At 32.4% G+C, this 14,419-nt stretch overlaps 1 protein-coding gene across 1 annotated transcript in view; it reads left to right on the forward strand.

The window, feature by feature from the left end:
* Positions 1-14,419, forward strand: part of LOC113508402 (LIM/homeobox protein Lhx9-like) — a 38,794-nt gene that overhangs the window by 1,625 nt on the left and 22,750 nt on the right. The window lies entirely within an intron of this gene.

Here is a 14,419-nt window from a genome sequence, read left to right on the forward strand (position 1 = left end):
CCAAAGCTCCATAAATAAAATAGCAGAAAAAGTAGATTATAATTTTCTCTCAAGATATTTTGATAGATGTCACCAATTTACATGCGATTTCCATATCTTATCGCTCATTCCCGATTGAGAGAAACTCCGTTAGATTATTATGGGAATGTGAAACAAATCATTAGTGTTTGTCCAACCTTGTTCTACTCATAGGTAAAAAGGATAAGGTAAGAAAGATAAGTAGGTAATTGAATTGAAACTGTCGAGTTTTATTAATTACTGTGATTTTTTTATACGTTTGCGTTCATTTTGACTTGGCGTTCAGTTTGCTTTTACTCTCTGAAATAGAATAACGTGAGCGAGGAAATTTTTTGCAGATCATAAAATTGAAGAGTTTATTTGAGTTGAATTGACTTACGTCTGTGAGTTAATTTGTTGAACGCATTCAATGATCGCAATTCGGATAGTTATGATTAGTAATTCCGATTGAAATGGTATGCAATATGACTCAGTAATTTAAGTAAACGTGTACTGAAAGGTTTGAATATGCATGAAAGTATTTAGATTTCCGTAATGTAGAGTTTAGTTAATTTAGAGTGTAAGTGTTGAAGTTTGAAATTATTTTTTATGAAATATTTATTTGTGTCCGAAATTAAATCAGAAATGTTTTTGAAATAATTATGATACTTTAGGATATGTTGCTTTACTAATCACTTAATTAAATTAAAACTCTAGCGGCTTAAAAAACAATGATAGGATAATAATACCACCCAAAACAAAATATACAATTAAATATAATACTAAAATTAAAAAAAAAGATATTCTCCGTTTCTCATCATTTCATTACTATTTATTTACTTTGAATTCGTTACATGAAAAAATGAAAAATAATCTTCAAAAATCAAATAATACTATTTCTATCTAAGACTATAATATACACTATGCGGATTTTTTCAAGCGAAAACAATAATCTGCTTGCCTTAGGGAGGGCTTACTCCCTAATAAAAACAAAAAGCAAAAAGCTATAACATAAACATCACTTGTCACATCATTGTCACATATCTATCTGTATTTACCACATTACTCTATAAATATTTGTGTTCTCAATGACTGATACGTTATCTACATGATTGGCTTTGTTGCCTCTCGTATATTACTATATTAAAACCGAGATCCAAGCTTTGAGTGATATCAAACGATCTCGGATAAATGGCTCGTAGAACCCTACGAATATTTGGTAGAGTCAATGACAGAAGTCCAAGTCTACACAGGTTTATAGAGTCTCAAGAATGTTTAAAATTACAATAATATTTGGATGGGTTCTTGCAGCGCGATGAAAAAAAACCGGGTTTTCTTAATCTATCTTTTTCTATAATGTTGGTTTTGTTTTTTATTGTTATAGCAATGAAATACTGTATATACCATGTAAACCCGATAGTGTTCATAGAATTTTATTGTTGACTGTACGAAGTCATGAATCCCATTTAACTGTTACTTTTTTTTAAGATAACATGGCGTTGTCCATTTTTTTTTATTTACCTAAAATAAAATTTGGCATCTACATCGAATATTATTTATTTTCGTTAAATATTTCAATATCTGCAGCTTCTTATTTTAATTTACGACGGTTGTTAATAAATATTAAATTATAATTAAATAAAGAAAATTTTAATCCTGCGGTTGTTTCTGAATTAAGTGGTCCTTCGAGGCTTTCATTTGATTAGACAAAAATAAAATTAGCAAAAAACATTTAAAACTAGAAACTTAGAATATACAAATAGTTTTGTCACTTTTTTAATATTATTTACAAAAAAAGCACTGAATGTTGCTGAAAGTTGTAAATTCATATAATAAATATCATTAGCTATTTAAAAAATCACCATACATTTTTAATTTCAATAATAGCAAGCTAGTATTATTATTATTAAAATACCTAAAAGGAGAGTCTGAATTACCAAAACCAAAAATATAAAAATAAAAAGAAATCACGAAACTAAAACAAAAGGGGAACAATGATAGCTTTCTATTAAAATATAGTTATTATAGGTTAGAAAAATATCAAATGTAATAATCAACCAATATTACAAATAACATAAATCTTAACTTAATTCAAACCAATCTACCGCTCAGGAAGTAACTCTACTTCACGGTAAATTTTATTTAAAACTACGTTACTTTGGCTACAAAGTTTTCAATGGAAACTGACATTATATCGGAGTCGGAAGTTCTCCCTACAGAAATTTCCTTCACCGTTGACAACCAGTCAACCATATACCCTATTCACATACGCGTCATGTTTCTCATTTTAATAGTTATTTTCTTGTACATAAGAACTCCATTTTTTTGTCAAAAGGTGTAGAAATAGAAGTGTTTCACTTACAAAAATTACTAAAATGTTAGATCAAACGAAAAGACATTATGTTAAGATATTTTAATCTAACTAATTAAAGAGCACAGTAACTCTATAAGGTCGAATTGAATCGAGGGAATAAACCCCTTTTTTTAGAAGTCAGTTAATAATGCTTCTATGTTGATTATTTTCGTACATCCAGTTAGGATTGATCCTAGAAGTAAGGCGTAAAATTATTTCCTAAAACGATTTCATTATAAAAAGGGTGCATTTCTTAAGTTAAAGTCATAAAAATAGATAATGTTATCCCGTCAAAAACAATACTTGACAAAAAAACCAAGTCTAGCAACTCAGTTGTTCTGCGGTAAAAAGTTGTGAGATCCATGTAATACCAAGTCGGTTATTAATTTATTCAGTCTCTACTTAAGTGACTTTCTGTCTTAATACGTCCAGTCTCTAAGACCACGGTCGTGGTCGATAACAATTGAAAATCAATTTTATTGTGTCTGGAATCTCCGTACTCGAAGCATTAAGTTGTTACGTAATAATTAACAGCATCTTATAGTGACGTGTATCAATATTAAAATTCTTGAATGTTTTATAGAAATATATTGAGACTTGGCCATCGCACTAAATAATTGAATTGACACGTGTTTTCAGGCGTAACGTAAGTTTTAGCTCTATATTTGTAATCTAAGGTTGAATTACTGTTTCTGTAATAACTTCTCTTGGATCATTACAGCTATGAATTGAAAAAATATTTTTACTTTCAATACTCCTATTTATTAAAAAAAAACTATCTTTTTTAAATCTAAAATTTCAGCTTTAAAGTTTCCAAAACACCAAATCTATTACCTCACGTTCTGAAGCGGTTTTCTAGCTAATACAGAACTCTAAGTGTTCGCTATTACGAGTATAATATATACTATGTTACTATAAAGTACTAGAATGAGTACAACACTTTTATTCTTTATTGATAAATACAAAAAAACCGACCGATAATAAAATAAATACGTATCATTATTTCTATCCAACACACACGACATTTCTTTTCTATTACGTAAATGCACAGTCGTCTATTTTCCATCTTTGCCAAGTTTGCACTCCAAACTGTCTTTAATTAAATTACACAAGAAAAACTTGGAATCGGAAAACGAAATAAGTAGAAACGACTTTTCACGAGAGGAAAATGAACTTTTACTGTGCGGGCCCGTTTGTATTTTGTTTTTAGGGATCCGTATCTAAAGGGTAAAATCGGAAATCCTGCATTAAGACACTAGGTTGAACCTCATGAACCGTGATAGGTAGACAGTTGACCTTTTCACATGAAGATGATTTATTTTGTTGACGCAATGTATTTTGGTAACATTGCAAAAATCTAGATTAATCAACCTTTGAGGCAGTCAAAAAGAAGATGGGTAACCATTTTGCTTTACTAACTGGTTTTTTCTTGGCCCATTTTTGTACAAAACATTCCGTGTGTCTTGAAGCGCACTTTGCGATTGTAATTCATTCTTTGAAACATCAACATTTTAACTCAAATTTACCTTTTTTGCATCTGAGTGACGCGTGACGTTTACTTTAGTGTTTGCAGTTCAATATGAGATTGGATTTACATCTGCGGTAGAATGTGGTGAGGCTGAATGTGGATATAACTTTTTTCTTTTCGCGATACGTGCGACATGTTTGAATATTTCGAAAGAAAAAAAATGCGTAACGGGATAAAATTTTAAACTTTTTCAAAATTTCGTACACAACCATATCTTAGTTTGGTATAAATTTGAATGAAATGGATCTAGGAAATTAAAAAAAATCTTAAAATTTAATAGTAAGCAAGCAAAGTAAATATAATTTTATTGGACTTGTCCTCAGTTTTATTTATAAAAGTCGAGTGATGTATTCTTAGAAGTAGTGGGTGTTCGCATTATCTACAATCGAAGGTTGACATTCTCATGTCTGTAGCCCCAGGGATCGTAAACCCTAAGGCATGAATGGGTTCATTAATTGTAAACAATATTTTACTCTATCGTTGTTTTGTTAGATTGTTCACTTTCTTCTTTATTTTTATATCTACTGACCTACTTAAGGAACTTTCGTGACCTGTTTTTTAATTAAATCCAGTTTGAGAAATTTGGAACACAATTTTTCATCCACCACGCTTTTATGAATTTGAGTACGTAAAAGCAAGACTGACATAAGACTTTTGTATTTTGTTTGGTTTTGGGCGCGACGTTTATTTTTCAATAATTCAAAGTTTCTACACGTTTATCACCACTTTCCCGTATCGCATTCCATAAATCAATGTCTTCTTCGGTTTTTCTCTGCTTAATCCATTCATAGTCATAGTCCTTTTCTTACCAAGTGACTTTCAATCTTCACTATACTTCTTCTCACTTTTTCTTATCACTAATAACAAGTGTTCCAAAAAAAATGCCAGCTTAAAATTTATACCAAGTTCTTTCTATATATGACTTTCATACATTCATAACCAACGTACATTTTGAATATCGAAGCTGTATTCAGTAAACAAATGAACACAGTCTGACCACAAATCCATTATCCCTTGCGTTTTATCCCCTAGCCCAACATTGAAACTACCACTTATATACACTTATATATTATGTAAATGCAAATGGTAGACAGTTATCAATATGTAAGTCATGCTAATAGATATGGGGATAATGTGTTTGGATCAGACAGATCAGATCAGAATACAATGTATGTTATATTTTACCAACTTACGTATTGAAATTTGGGCAATGAAAAACGTTAACATATTAGAAAGTTCTCGAATGAATCAATATCACAGATCTAGATGGCGAGACTTAAGAAAACGAAAGTTCCTGCATAGTTCTAGTGTTTTCTATCAGAGAATAGGAAAATATAAATTAGCTTCCGGGTCAAAACACTAACCACATTTTTTAGCCATATTTTGATAAAACGACTCAACCTACTTTTTTTCGTCCAATATCTAAAATCTCTAATTTATCAACCATTTGACGTATCTAAGAGTTTTCACACACGAGGTGCCCAAAGCCCATAGCTCGACTATTTAGTCTCCTTTCTAGAGCCTGTATGGTCACAATCCATTATATAGCTCTATGTACTCATTTTGCCCTTAAATTCGGTCCGAAAAAAGAACAGGTAATCGTAGCACACATCCTAAATGCCAGCCCACATCCTACAGAAACAGGCTGCGCGGTCTATATCACAAAAATGAGCATCCTTCCTAATAGTATTTTGGGCATGAACTATCGTAACCTGCTCAGTCCTTTTGTAGGCGTTTCTACTAAAAACGTGAAGTCAGTCAAGAAAACACAGTTTTTTCAAAATGAGCCTTAGTTTACATCAATAACTAATATACCAACAAATTAGATTAAATACATAAACACTTAAAACAAGTCATCAAAAATTCATCGGCATCGCTGCCGGCTGGTAGAGTGCCCAAATCTGGCATTGAAAAACGAAATTCATGGAAATTGGAATATTGTAAAAATAACACCGCCTTAAAAAACCATCAACACTAAATAGAATCTTACTTACTTTTGAGATCGCTGTGAAAAATATATTTCTGCTAATGTCATTTGAAAAGTGACATCTTGCTTTCGTTTACACTTTACGAGATAGGTAAAATTATTGAGTGTTTATTTTATAATGTTGAAACAAAACCGGGTGTTACGTCCACCTACTTGATACTAGGTTTATTTGGGTCTTCCTTTTCCGAATTCAGGTTTCTGCTGGTCCATTTTGCATAAGGGGAATTAAGATATTACATTTTGGGTGATTACGAATTTCCTCGAACATTTGCAGGCTTCTAGGAAGGATGGTGGTTTGTCGAGTGCTTTGTTCCCGGCAGCCAGCTACTCTCGTGCACTTGAGATGTACATGAGTAGAGAATTAATGTTTCAGGCATACGCTGCAGAGTAAAATATAGGTATCTGTAGCATTAATGATGATGAGATGTTTGTTTTGTGAATTGTGTTAGAGATATTTATGTGTGAGTACCTACAATATTTTTATTAACCTAGACGTAGTATGAAGGTGTGAGGATTGATCGACTCGCTTCGGACTTTTCGTCCTTAATCGTGAGCTGATAGGGCGTTATTGTTTAAAAATATTTATGTGTATACTCTTACATATAATTTTCGCAGCGAATATAAATAGGTCTGAGAACCAATTAATTTTTCAAAGCACGGTACTTAAGGCTTTAGGTTGATGCGATTGCACTTTAGTCTTGTAAAGCCTATCCTTATTGTCCTCTCCAAAGATCGTTGTGTTTGGTTTAAATTTTTGCTTATTTTCATTTTCTGTCCAGTAATACTTTAAGATGTATTTTCTATTATTATTGAACTTGACACGGTCTGTTTTAAAGTGGCGTTTTTCTTAAACTTGTAATAATATTAATCCAGGACATGGTAGTAAGGTTTTACAACTGGCTAATAGGGAGAGGCAGTTATAGGTTGGGGGCAAATATCTGGAAATTTAATCCTCTTCTCATTAGTCGTATTAGTGCAGTTTTCACGGTAAATTATTAATAAAACTCGAGTACAAGAGCCAAACAGTTCTAGGAAAAACGTTTCAGAACCGTATTCTGGAAAACAAATGTATTTTTTGGAAAATCAAACCTTTCTTTAACGTTGTTTGAGATCATTATTAACAATGCAATACAAAAGAATATCGTTGTTAATTGGCATTCGTTTGGTTATGCGCGAATTATTGACGCTTCTGAAAGGGATTTTAAATTCGTGCATGGATTTATAGCGACATATCCATTCATGGCAATATTTTGATCTTTATTATGAAATTCCTGGTATTAAAGATATAAATGAAGCATGAAAGGCAACAAGAATCACATTACTTCATATTATTCTGATTTTCTTTAAAAATAATATTTCATTTAATGACACTGCCCATCTTTCTGTTACATTGAGCACTGTTCACTGTTTTCATTACCAAAGCTCTTACCTATTAAATACTGAAACACCTTAACTTTAAGCTCTGTCTGTCGCTACTTTTCACGTTGAAAAGAGAGAGATAGGAAAAGAGCGCGATTTAAGCCCATTAGTCGTTCGTTTCGGTCTCTGTTTTCACAACAGCGTTCTTTAAAAGGCAGCTAGTAGCATGGCTTTGGAGACGGGGTCAAGTCCTACCCCTTTGTGCAGATCTATATCAGAATGAGCTTAAAGCCTAATAATGCGTTCACTCAAAAGATAACATGGACAAACTTCTCTGAGACCTATCCTATCTAGACTTATATAAAGTCATGATGAAAAGTCAGGTTATATAAACAGTTTTGTCTCATCAAAACGAAACAATTTCGTCTCAAGTGTTCCCTCCATGGTTTTAAGTCTTGAAGCATATAATTACAGTTTCTATGTTCTTAATGTTTTCGGTTTAACGTTTGTAATTGGAGTCCCACTGTGAAATATCGTTAAACGTCGTTTTAATTAATTTCGTAAATGCCGCCACATTTTTTACATAGTTTTTGGTTATAGTTATGATCGTATTTTTCTTATTGTTTTTATTTTTTAAAATTATTTTCTTGTTTCCGGATTTTTTTGCTGATGCATCGTAGTTGTTTAAAGGAAGTGACTTTTAACATAATCCGTATACATAACGTGTTTTTATAATGTTCTTACCGTCTTGAAAGGGTACTAAAAGTTTATGTAGTGCAAGAAATTTTAAAATTGGATGCGAAACTACAATAGGAGCATACAACAAAATGAATGTCTTATTTTGAAATTGGGAGCTTTTATTCCATCGTTAAATCTGCGAATCTCAGCATAACGAGGTTTTCTTTTCTTTGTCGACTGTGCAAGGTTAAAGATCCCGTGAAATTTCCTCTACAAACCTCGCTCCGAAACCCTGAAAATTATCCTTTATAATATTATTTTCGAGGGGACTGTCTTACGTAAGAAGCGTTTGTAGTTAACCATTTTCGGTATAATTTCGTTACCTAAACAAAATAATTGAGGAAAATACAAACAACAAAGTATCAACGTTTTTATCACTAAACACATAAAGTTCTCGATAAATATTAAAATATAATGGTCGTCGACATTTTTTGACGAAAACAAAAACAAAAAAAAAAGCATCGACGCTCGTTTGTAAATGCAAAAAGTTTATCCCTCCTTCGATATTTTGTTTGTACTGTAAAATCAGTGGGTATTTGGTCGCTCGAAAATGGAAAACGGGCGTTTGCGTAAAAGTTCAGTATTTTTAAATCGAACAACATTTTTTGTAAAAAGAAGTGATGCGAACATCACTAATAAAACATTTAGCAGACAGACAGAAAAAAAATCGTATGATTTTCAATATCGCGTGTTTTCTCAGTACGATGTTACTTTTCAATATATTACAATACGCTTACATACGCACAGCCCGAGTTAGGTGTAAGTTAAAGTCTGTGACACAATGATAAACTTTATTCCGATATCAATTAATATTTTTCGCTTCAACCCTCTTTACAAACTATTAGTTTTTCTGTACTTTGTCGAAGTTAGCGACATTACACGCGCTGCTTGCGACCGAGCTGTGCAATTAGAGTTGGTAACTCGATAGACGGAACTTGCAAATCTGTAGTTAATAGTTTAATGTATTGATAAATGTACCTATTTAGATGATAGGACTTCTAGTCGTATACCCATTACCTGCTGGGAGTTTTATTTAACTTTTTCTTCATGAAGTTTTATGAGACGCGAGCCGGTGCTACAGTTCATTACATCTATGAAGTCGCAGTGAATTTATTTGTGTTGGACAGTTTGTAACTTTTACATTTTGAGAATCTTGATCTGAGAAGTGAGATGGACCAATACAAGGATCAGGAAGGATTTAGGGGTATCCTTTCCTAACAGTGGGAAATTGTGGGTTAAGAAATAAAAGATAAAGTATATCTTTATTTTTAAAACAGTTATTAAAGTGTACTCTGTATAAATAGTAGGGAAATGTTTTATCATTTTAATTCGAATATTTTGCTCAAGTTATTATTTCGAGATGTTACAATAACTACCACCTACACTAATATTTGATCAGACCAAGGTGTTTACCGTCCTGTTATGTTGACAAACTTAGCGCGTTGGTTACATAAACATTAGTTATGAGCCTTAGCTAAATATAGCTGATCAAGCGACGAACTGTGGTTAAAAACATTTCTATTTTTATTTACGAGACAAAAATACCTAAAGCGAAATATTCACGTCGTCTAGTCTGGATATTGAATACAACACCTCTCTGGGGACATCTCGGTACAACGGATAAATACGGGGTTCAATCGGGGTGTGTCGCCCGTGCCGCCCAAAGAGAGGGCGGTTTTTTCAAAGCCCCTCATTCGTGCGAAAACCATTGAACCTCACGAACGTGTTTCGTGCCCTTTCGCGGGGGATTCCGTGATTTATCGCGTTTTTCCGTGATTTATTCGGTTCTATTCTTCTGATCCTGAAGGGTTGATGTTTATTGTACGAAATTTGTCTGACGTTACGTAATTTGTACGGTTTTCGGTGATTCTGGTGTGGTAGCCTGTTCGTAGGTGAGTACTTATTGTTTGTTTTGAATAATCGTGTGGTTTAATTATATTTTTGTTTACCTTTGGGATAATATGTTCTTCGATAGTTTATTTCAAAGTTAGTGAACAGTGTTGATGTGGCATAGAATATGCATTGTGCATTAAGCAGTCGGAATCTATTTTTAATTTTTTGCAATGCATATGTTTAATTCAATGTAAGGAGAAAAGCAGACTGCTACAAGTTGTCCATTTTTTTATGAAATATTGGAAATATTATTAATACAATAATATACTAGTTTTAGTGAAGTTAAGGATGGAGTCTGATGAAAACCCTCTTTAGAAATCTGTGCAATCATAGCTTGTGTAAAAAACAACCTTTTAATCAACTATTTACCTAAGGCTCACTCAGATGTTAGGCACCAATTAAAAAACCAGTAATATCATAAATAATGAACGTAATTTACATAAATTTATTTTCAAATTCGTTTAAAATACAGTATTAGGTATATACCTACTTTGTTAGGTTTGCATTACCTATTCGTTATCAAGCCAAAGTGTAGGTACACCTATCGTCACACAAAAACCACAAATCAAAGCTAGATAAATGAAACAATGCCGTAGTTAAAGCGTATTAAATCTCCCAACAAGGCAACCAATAAAAATAACACAAATTTATCGACACATAAAACGATTTGTTTCATAATCACTTGTCACGAGTTATTTCAAAAACCATATTGTTTCGAATAAAGTGTGAAACCGCTTTATTATGCCAATATGGACTACCGTTCATTCAATGAAATGGTTTTTCGTAAAGTGTAATTATTAAATGAAACGGCGATCGCGAGTTATTGTACAATTTTAATCGCTGCGAATTTTATGTAAGAACTTAAAGTCTTGTGTTAATTAAATATTGGTTAATAAAGCTTCTTGTTGATTTATTTTACGTGAGAGTCCTCTTATTTTTATTTATAAGTAATTGCTTCATTAAGTTGCTTCACATTTGAGTGAGATATATTATTATAAAAGGTGTTTACACCTGGTGAAGTGAGGCCAGTTTTAATAGTTTGAACAATTACTTTTTATGTCTCATTTTTGGCTTTAACTGCCCTTCCACGGTTGGTTCGTTTTACGATTTTACGTAAGTTCTGAGAGTCCGATTGAAGTTGATAGCTCTCCGACGTAATAATGACAAATTCTTGGGAAATTTGTTTAAATTATAATTAATATAAAAACTGTAGTTTTATAGTCATCATTGTTTACACTTCAGTTTTAGTGCGTCTTAATTTAAGTTTCTCACTGTTCGTTTATTTTTATATTATCTCTGCTGCTCTTTGAGGCTTTAAAGTCTTAAAAGGAGTCTTCACTACTTTTTTAACGCGCGAGTAAAGAACTAAATTATTTCCCGCGAGATCAGATCGCGTTCGAATATCGCATACACATTTATTCTTACATCAGTGAAACTTAAAAAAACACTTTAAAATGCCTCCTGCATGGAATAAAATTCATCACAATAATATTATATCTACGTATAAAATACGCGAAAGTTTCGTGAAATCAAATACGAAATCCTAACAAACAACATTGTACTTAAATAAAAATCTTCGACAAGTCATTCATAAAATCACAAAAGAACATATTTTCGAAGTACCATTGAACTTTTAATTAGCTTACTCGTAATATCAAGTTTTTCCTTAGTGTATTGTTGTTGATAAAGTCCGGGCTAGATAAATTTAACGATACCAGCTTTACAGCTACTGATTATTTTAACTGCCACGCTGTTTCCGAGAACGAATATTGTCGCTTTGAAATTGTTGAAAAATATAATTTATCAACGTAAAAAGTTTTATGCATTAACGATTCAATAACATTGGAAGTAAGTAATAAAATACGAAAATAACTAATCAATGTTCGGTCCGATATCTTTTTAGATAAGGGGTGTATGTAAAGGCCAATTACTGTTCAAATGTGCTGTATTTCGACTCGTAAAAATGGCCGCTGATATTTCGTTGAACGTTGAATATTAGGTTTTATCGCAAAAAATAGCAAACATACAATACTCGCAATCATCGGGTATTAATATTTAACGAGGACTGCAATTAGTGCAGGAGCCCTGCTCGATACTGTAACACTATACAGGGCACGATGGGCAAGTTAATAAAAATGCATTATTTATCAGAGACACGTGCTTCATTGTACATTTTTGTTGATATATACTTTCCCTTAAAAAGTTTTTTTAATTGGGTTCTAAGGAGTTCTATAGTACTAAGCAGTTTTTATAGTAGGTTAGGTTTTCTATATAAGACTTAGCATGGAAACAACATCATAGTTGCTATTGATTGAAAATCTCTTCACAATTTTATGCTAACGTGAAATTTGCAAATGTTTTTTTCAATAGTACTTGTAACGTAATCTGTCTGATGGTATTTGTTAAAAATCAGACATTCTGTTTTTATATGTCTGGCAGGCTTAAAAGATATTTTATAGAATAGAATAAAATATATTTATTTGTAAGAATATTGTAGTCACAAATTGTTACCTATAGTTTAAAATGTCCAAAATATTCTACCGTTTTCGGAGCACAAATCTTTACACGTCAATGCAATAGAAGAATTGAACGAATATAAAATTATAATAATAACAAAGTCACTAAGTACTCTTTGAAATAATAATCACTATAATAATATGACGAATAATGTCTGGAGCAAGACGTCTCGCAACACCGAGGGTCCTTTTTAAATTTGTGTCCTTACAAACCGTTGCTTAATTTCAATGATAATTTTCATGTTTGTTGCTTTAACGGCAACAGAAATACATCGTCTGTGAAAATGAAAACTGAAAGGAATACACGGTACATGTCAAAAGCCTGGTGACACTACGACAGACCGACAGACAATGAGATGTGAAAGTTACAGGGTTTTGTGTTAACTGTTTGGGGTTGAAATCTTAAATCTTCATTGCTAAAACAGTTATTACATCACCACCGGCCTAGCCTTTTCCCAACTATGTTGGGGTCGGCTACCAGTCCAACCGGTTTCAGCTGAGTACCAGTGCTTTACAAGGAGCGACTGCCTATCTGACCTCCTCAACCCAGTTACCTGGGCAACACGATACCCCTTGGTTAGACTGGCTGTCAGACTTTTCAAGCTTCTGACTACCTGTAACAACTGTCAAAGATGTAGGAATAACAGCCGGGACCCACAATTTAACGTGCCTTCCGAAACATGGAGGAACTCGTTATGACAAAGATGGTCACCCATCTACGGACCAACCGCGTCAAGCATAGCTTGACCTGTGATCGTTTCACTTATGCGGTTGTAGCTTAGCCATGAGCTCCTCCTAAAACAGTTAACGCGAATATAAAAAGTTTGAATCAAATGTTTTTATTTAAGAAGATAAGATTGTATTTAGCAAGATGTGATCGAAATCGAAAAAAAAAAAAAGCCAGGCTAAATTTAGACAAGCTGGTTAGAAATACTATACTTAATTGTTCTTTACCCATAAAGTTCTTTTAGAACAATGGCTTTACTACACAACTATAATAGTAAAGTTAGTGATGTCTAAAATTATTTTTACGGGCCCTTATTAAACCAGTTTATGTGCGTAAGTTTTTATTCGTCAATTAAAGCCGGAGTGACCGATAACGCTTGATTTTATTGTTGTTGTACAAATGAAATAGTCGACTAATTGCACGTTCCTATGTTCTTGTTAGTTTTTACTTTGGTTTGTCGGCATCGTTTTGTAGTGTACTTGAGAATTGGATGTCGTGTGCACATGTTTTTTTGTAAATTAGTAATTTAATTTCTTTTAGCCACAGACAGCATTAAGTAAACAGTAAGTAGATAAAGCAGAATCTGTATTTGTTATTTTTGCATACTTTTACGGTTACTTTAAGGTGATAAGAGTGTTTTAGTTTCCTTCCTCGATAATGAACATTTAAGGTCATTTGAAATATAAATACTTACTATAATTTAATCAGTACATATTAAAATGTGTTATTGTTCACCATATTTGGATGAACAGGTTTAATTTTTTGCCGCATTTGGTAATTACCAAATATTTGTCTTTAGCTTAATCAAATACTTATTTTTTTCAATTATCCTGTTATGATTATTTTGAGCTTTCAATCGTCATTTTTATTTGTTTTTATGATTATTTATTTTTATACAAACCAGCATATATAAATAAGCGTCTTTTTCTGGTTGTTTTTTAAACTCTTGCGATGAAATATATATGGACATTGATAACATATAAAATTCTCCAATAAAACAGGTAAGTTTTAAACCTCCTGACTCTAGTAAAATAACAAAACTTATACGCAAGTCAACTGTATAATACGATATTGAAAAACGTCAATTACTTGAAAAAACTCTCGAAATGAATAATTAAATAGAAAAATAAAAGAGCAACGGAAAGAAAATTATATTTAAATGTATTCGAAGGCGCTTGCGAGTGACTTTACAATGTACACTTGTACAGGCATGTGCCATGATTGGAAGGAGCAGAAGTATCACAAGAATCCAGTACTCGACAATTTATTTTATAAAATATAAACAGAAAAGCTCTAGGTAGAAGGAGTTGGAGGAGAATTA

This window comes from Trichoplusia ni, chromosome 1 (genome assembly GCF_003590095.1).
Source record: "Trichoplusia ni isolate ovarian cell line Hi5 chromosome 1, tn1, whole genome shotgun sequence".
Classification (NCBI taxonomy): domain Eukaryota; kingdom Metazoa; phylum Arthropoda; class Insecta; order Lepidoptera; family Noctuidae; genus Trichoplusia; species Trichoplusia ni.